This window comes from Pteropus vampyrus, unplaced genomic scaffold (assembly GCF_000151845.1).
Source record: "Pteropus vampyrus isolate Shadow unplaced genomic scaffold, Pvam_2.0 Scaffold8, whole genome shotgun sequence".
NCBI lineage: Eukaryota > Metazoa > Chordata > Mammalia > Chiroptera > Pteropodidae > Pteropus > Pteropus vampyrus.
In genome coordinates, this window is record NW_011888789.1 from 13,485,375 (window position 1) to 13,493,273 (window position 7,899).

A 7,899-nucleotide genomic window follows, 5' to 3' on the forward strand; every position below is an offset into this window, starting at 1 on the left:
TATTTATAACAATAAAGTAAATTAAGAACAAAAGAGGAAAAGCATAACAGGTGGGAGGCTCAGCTGGTGATGGTATTTTGGGATTATCCAAGTCGAGTCTGTACAGAGGTCCTCTTCTCCATGACTCTATGTTCCCATTCTTACAAACTAAGCTTGCTTAATGATCTTACCTAAAGTTTCTTCACAGGTGCCAGGAATAAACTTCCTGCCTCTGATAGGGCCTCTCAGTGACACATTTTCTCTATCCATCTGGAATTCCCCCAAAACATTGATAAACCACTTGGAAACAAAACTTAGCAACTTACTCCTCCAGAATGCCTATTATACTCCATGCTTCCATTGAAAATGTTTAATTTATTTTCTATTGAAAGACTTTAAACACATTTTTCATATTAAACATAGTTCAAAGGTTGAAGTTATTATACATACATACTCATAACAATTTGCTCTGTTGTTTTCAATGTAAATCTTATCTATTTTTCACATTAGCTTGTACTCAGTTTTCTTGCAGTGTATTATCATTATTTTCTGATTGCAAGGCCATAACATGGGAAATAAATTTAAAAAGCAATCGGGATATGGTCCACAACAGTGCGAAGAATAATATCTCTTTAGGAGATTTTTTACACAAGCATGCTGTCCTTTCCTTCATGGAGAACAAAGTTGGAATCAATGTGATTGCACAAGGATGGTTTTTGACTTCATAATACTTTTATTATTTAATGTGAGGTGAAAGTAAACATTAGAACAGGTAGAATTAGTTCAGTTCAGAAACCCTTGTATGGCACAGGATGGCCAAATATATCTCAAGATATTTCATTATAATAGAAGAAATAAAAGTAGCAAAGGTGACATAGCTCATTAATAATGTTTGTATCATCAGGGTGATAGTAACAATTTTCAGAGTGTTTACTATTCATTAGACAATTTCTAAGTGTTTTATGCATTAAATCATTTAATTAGTGCTGTGACATAAGAGCAGGTGTGTGCATGCATTTGCATATGTATATGGTACACAGAGTACAGAGAGTACAGAGTACTCTGTGTACCATATACATATGCAAATGTATATGAATGTATATGTATGTAAATGAAGTACAGAGAGATGAAGTAACGTGCCAAACAACACACAGACAGCTAATGAGGCCAAGAGTCAAATCCAGGAAGGCTTGCTCCAAAACCTTCATTCCTAAACACTAGATTAGACTGCTTCTCTAGGAGAAACTAAGCTTCTCTCCTTTCTTTTTCTTCTTTAAAATGGTAATTACTTATATACCAGTAAGTCAGAAAGACAGGAAGGCTTGGCTTCTGAGAAATCACTTTGATCTGACCTGTGTCAATTTATTTGGCATTTGAATTGCATGGGGAAAGCTTCTTAGTCATTTTAATTGTATCAAGGGTTTCTTAAATGTAGCCTTTCAAATCTGCAGTTAAAATAATATCTGGGTTATCATCTTGGAATGAAAGACCCCATCTAAGTTCTCTTCCAGTTGTCAGTCAATGCTTTGGGTCTCAGTTTGTTCATTAGGGAAGATCAGAATCTGTAGATTCATTATTTCATTTCAGTCAGTGTTTAGCCCCTTAGTTTACCTCCCTGGTCCACAGAAGAGGAGGGTTTATATCTGTAGGAGTTTCCAACAAATGGGAATTATTGAAAAAGGAGCCCAGGACACACAACTGCCTGATATTTTTTTCCCATTGTCACAGGGTAATCAGAGGATATGATTGAGGGTCCCTTGGAAAGCCTAACGAATAGATAAATGATTAAGCCATGGCCTAGGAATCATGTGGCCTTTCAGGGTTTTTCATCTACCCTTCTAAACTTCACATAAGAGTTTCCTAGGATGGCACAAAACTGAGTTAATTTAACTCCCATTCTCACACACGAGGAACTGTGAAGTGTAATCAGAGTTTGTACCTTATTCATTCATATAACAAAAATATGGTAAGCACCCACATGTGTGTGCTACCACAGTCAGAATAGATCTCTATTATTCTTATTAGAGGAGCCAGAAAATGTTTTAAAATAATTATAATACACACACACTAAGACACACGCGCTCACACACACACTAAACATTTACAGTCCTTCAAAGAACACAGCAGTTTACTTCCTGAGTCTTTTATCCTCATCTGCGGGCAGCAGCATTCTGTTAAGCAAATTCCGCTAGACTGAGACTGAAGTTCTGGGTTTTTTCCCAACTGTGCCGTAAGCAAATTCCTTTTTTATCTCTGGATTTCATCTGTTAAGGGAACAAAAGGGATTTGAGAGAATGATGTCTAAGATCTTCTTCATCTCATATTCTCCATAAATGGAAAATAATAACTGTGCCACCTTAAATGATAAGACTTCTTTCTTGATCAGTTGGTATTTTGCATATGGTAAGAATTTTTCTTAAATAAGACAAAAGCCTAATTTAAAAGTTTTGATTACTGATAATGGTTGCTTAAGGCAGAATGTGAGGGAAATAACTTTCTGTGGATCCATTTATGTTTTTAATAGTCTGCCCCTTTTCTGGTGGGTGCCTATGGTAGGACTGGCTATTAATATTATGAGTACCTCTTCCACATCCAAGCAATGACAGCCACTGTGAGTGAGAATCATAATCGCCTGTGTCATTTTAAAAAATATAGATTCCTTTCTTTCTCTGTCTGACTTTTTCACTTAGCATAACACTCTCTAGGTCCATCCATATTGTCACAAATGGAATGGTAAGATTTCATTCTTTTTTATGGCCTAGTGACACTCCACTGTATATATGTCCTACCTCTTCTTTATCTATTCATCTTTTAATTGGAGTATCGAATCCATTTACACTTAAAATAATCATTGATAAGTATGTAGTTATTGCCATTTTATTAATTGTTTTCTGATTGTTTTTGTAGTTCTCTGTTCCTTTTTTATTCTCTTGCTCCCTTTTCTAGTGGATTGATGACTTTCTGTAGTATTGTGGTTAGATTTCTTTTTCTTCATTTCTTGCATATCTCTTTTAGATTTTTGTTTTGACCTTACCGTGTGCTTCATATTTACCAAATACTAAATTATTTCACTTTAGATTTTGGAATCTAAAACACAAAATAAATGAAGAAAAAAAACAAAACAGAAACAAACTCATAGATACAGAGAACAAATTGATGGTTGCCAGATGGGAGAGAGTTTGGGGTGCTGGGGGAAAATAGTGAAGAGATTAAGAAGTGCAAATTGATAGTCACAAAATAGTCATGAAGATGTAAAATACAGCTTGGAGAATATAGTCAATAATATTATAATAATTATATATAGTGTCAGGTGGGTTCAAGACTAATAAGGGGATCACTTCATAAGTTGTATGAATGTCCAACCACTATGCTTTACACCTGAAACTAATATAATTTTGAATATCAACTGTAATTGAAAAAATGTTTAAGTCTTTAATAAATAAATAATTTAAAAATGTTTATATAGATTTGTGGTCCCAAACTCTCTGGGCATTGGGCCCAGTAATGGGTATTTTCACAAAGCTCCATAGTTAGCCATGAAGAATATTGGATGTAGGGAAACATTTCTTATGTTACAGTTGCATGTTCTGTTAATGATATTTCTTAATATAAGACTAAAAAGAATTTGATTTTATGGCATTAGCTGGAGTTTTTCTTACAATATTAATTCTGTCATTAATTGAAAAATCATACCCAAAAAGAATTGATTTTGAGGAGAATATAAAATTTTTTGAATTTTAACAATTGCTGTGTGTGTAGATTAATGCTTTCATTACTTTTTATGGGATTTCTTTTTCTTGAATATCAGTCTAATATTTGCCTACATTGATACATGTATGTGTTTAGCAAGATAAAATCTTCTGCTTTCTAACCACTAACTTTTCTTCTTATTTTCCTGCAAGTTGTCCATGTTTAGTATTTCTGTCTAGTTTTATCATCTGAAAGATTTGGGAGACTTCCGCTGATCTCAGAGTGACAAAGGAGCCACAGTATCTGAAGTGATATTTGTAGGAACATCTTCCCCTACTGATATTGTAGAATACCTCTGGCAGTGCAGTTGTCTTCAAACCTACTCTCATTAGAATCTCCTGAGGGACACTTTAGAACCCAGATCCTTGGATTTAATGATTCAGACTTTCTGGGGCTGGTCACCTGCTATCTCTGTTTTTAAACCACTCCGCAGCTGATATTGCTGCAAAGTCAGATTGAGAACCACTGACCTAGATTAAAGTCACAAACTGTGATCGGTGTGAGATGTGACACATTTTAACTCATCCATGTCACCTTGGGCACATCACAGGCCTCAAAACATTTTTAACTAAACAAACTGTTGACCCAAGATGTGACTAGAATCTCATCCTGGAATATGTTATTCCTATTAGCTCTCATTCAAATAATACCAGTATTTTGACTTTGCTTGTAAATTTTATCAGTTCTAATAAATCTTATCCAATCACCGTTAGCTAAACTCCCAAAAGGCACATAGCTTTAGCAATTAAAATACATTTTCAAATGAATAGAAAGTCTTTCTCCCCATTAAATATATCTACCATTTGCCTACTATTCTGGAAAACTCATTTCTTCATCCAGATAAGTTATTCTTTTAAAGTTATTCTTTTAAAAAGGAAGGCTTAGCACTCATCACTAATAATCACTTATATAACTAGCACTTAATAAAACAAATTTCTTTCTAACAGCAAATATCCTCCACTGAGATCATGGGATTTTACTTTTAAGGCAGGAAGATTGAAATCAAGGATAAAGGGACACTTGAAATGTGTAAAGGAAAAAACAAAGGTGGTAATGCCCTGAAGAAAAGTATCTGTTCCCCAATTTTTCTTAGCACTGTTCTTGGCTATTTTAGGTAGCTAGATAGTTGAGTGTGCCTTATGGTAGATGGTAGAAAGATAAATAGAGCAGTGTTTAGGGTGTAAGAACTGAACTAATCTTGCCTCGGCCATTTATTAGTTATGTGTAAATTTTGAGTAAATATTGTAATCTCTCTCAGCCTTGCTTTATCATCTATACAATAAGGATAATAACACCTCCTGTGTTAGCTTGTTAGAAAAGCCATAACAAAGTACCACAAATGAAGTGACTTAAACAAAAGAAATTTATTTCCTCACAAATCTAGAGATTAGAGGTGTTGGCAGCGTTGGTTTCTTCTGAGGCTTCTCTCCTTGCCTGGAAGGTGGCCGTCTTTTCTGTGTCTTCACATGGTCCACTCTCTCTGTTTTTTAATCTCCTCGCCTTTTAAGGACATCAGTCATATTGGATTAGAGCCCAACCTAAGGATCTTATTTTCTCTTAATTAGTTCATTGAAAGCCCTGTTTCCAAATACAATCACATTCTGTGGTACTGGGAGTTAAGACTTTAACATATGAGTTTAGAGGGGGCAAAATTCAGTTCATAACACTGCCACATTTATTTCTCTTGATTTTTGTAAGCATAAAATAAGATAATGCATGCGAAAAGGTCAGAAGTTAAAGTTCCCAAAAGGGTAAGATTCTGGGGGACAGGGATGGTGCTTTGCTCATGGTAGAACATTATAAGCTTCTAGCACAAAGCCAAATATAGGGTAGGTACTTCATAAGTGTTTGTTAAATATGAACACACGCACTTTACGTAAACATAAAGTATTCATTTGATGTATTAATTTATTAATCTCTGAAATCATCATGCGATTTTATATCCTTTTTGTCTCCTCAGCATCTCAAAGGAGGGCTCAGTCAACAGTGACCTACTAGTGTTAAATGACGACCAAGGCATGAGCCATAGTTCATGTTGAAAGAGTCATGTCAGATGCCTTTCTACTACGAAGCATTTGGTTTGTTTCTCATTATGCATGAGTGGCTTCAAAATGTTCAGTGGACGTGAACAAGTTTGCTGAACATCTGTGAACTGAGTTGCCGACAGCTTCTAGTTCTGTTATTCTTCACAAAATTTTTACCTATAGTTATGAATATTAGAAAAGTATTGTTTTCTCTTATTCTCCTTCCAGCTTCAGAGTCTTAGTATAACCATCACTGACAAAACTTTAGCATTTCATGTGGGTAAGTGTGAAGAAGGAAAGATTTAAAAACTCCAAGTGATACATAAACTGAAAAAAAAAAAAAAATACCACGCCAATCACCAAAGCAATTCTATACATCTTACCTTATCTAGCAAGAATTTCAGAAAGAATAGCAAAGGCTTAGAGAGTTCCATAACCTGTACTTGAGAAGTGTGGGAACCTTTATGTAATAAAGCTTTGCAAATGTTTTTAGAAACTAAATGCCATTGGCTGTTGTCTGATTTCATCTGTGAAAAAAATAAGTGTATATCATGCCAATGATTAAAACCATATTAATGTGACATTTAAAAAACATCATTTAGGGTTGAGTTTAGCTCAAGCAGTTACTTCATCATGGCAGACTACTAAAAAACATCATTTAATGAAATAAAGTGACTAAAATAAGTCAGCCAAACAAGTATGGGATAATATGTAGGCAAAATAACAATCTTAGAGTCTGGTTTTTACTTTAAATTGATCATGGTCGTATTGAGTAGGCATAACTAGTATTGTCTTTTTATTCGACATACACTTGGATTTTGATGATACCTACATTGTTACTTATGGGATCAAAAAGGTATGTGATTCTTCCAGGATTATCTAGTCTGGCATATGGATTCTCCTCGAAAAATGTAAACACCGGAACCTCCGTATCCCACTGATTACATTTCACACCTATTTCAGTGAACCTTTATTCTTTTATAAATTTTTCTCATTATTTTGAAATTGATATAAGAAACTAATCAGTTTTTCTGTTTCAATTTTAAAAGCTCAATGTTGCTGTTAGACACGTTTGCAAAAATTCTAGACAAATGAGACAGAGCTGGTTGCTTGGGCAGGACAGACACATACTGGAGACATCCCCACTCGAAATTCTGCTTCTCAACCAAGAAAGATCATAAACTCAATATTTTGGCATCAAAGTTGAGAGACTTAGAAAGACTCACTCACTCTAATCAAATTTACAGTCTGCCATATAAACAAGGACCACTAACTTATTCATTTATGGGAGAAATTTAATCGGCAAGCAGTAAAACAAATTCTAAGTAAAAACAAAGGGAAAGGCACTGTCTTGAGGTCAGTCTCCCTGGCTTTGGTAAAGTTTGAAGAACTAGCCTCACAGCAGAGACCTCTTATCTACTGACTACTGCAACATTTAGCTTTTGTTGCTTAACAAACTCTCCTAACACTTAGTGACTTAAAATGACAACTGCTCTATTTAGCTCATGTTTTTGAGGGGCAGCTTGGGGATTCTTCTGGCCTGGGCCAACTCATCTGTCCCTTGTTGTATTTTCTCAAGTGTCTGTAGTCAGCTGGAGGCCACCTGATGTTAGATGATGTAGGATAACCTCACTCACATGTCTGGTAGGTTGTTGACCTGCATATCTTGATTATTCTCTGCTGTATTTTGCAATCTACCCTATACAAGCACTTAGGGACTCACATCATGACAGTGCTTGATAAGCATTTGTCAGATTCTGCCTTTCTGTCTTCTTTATTCCTTATATGTACACACCATGCTCACCATCTATCTTCTTTGTAACATTATCCTTTCCAGAACAAGCTACAGTGTAAGAAGCTACACTTTATCTTATTAATGATTGTCTTACTCCAGGACTGCTTCTTGAGGTCAAATCCAGATTTGTTCATAAAACTCAATAACTCATTTAGAAATACTTTTTTTTACTAACCACCTTAGCTAGTTAATTTGGTTTGTAAGACTCAGACATTCATTTAGAATTCTGATTCACAAAACTAGTCTTTCATTTAATAATACTTTTTTACTGACTTCCATGGCTAATTAATTTCTTCCATAAAGTGTGAATTTAACCAATGTTAAATTCATATTCAAAGGATATTCATTGTT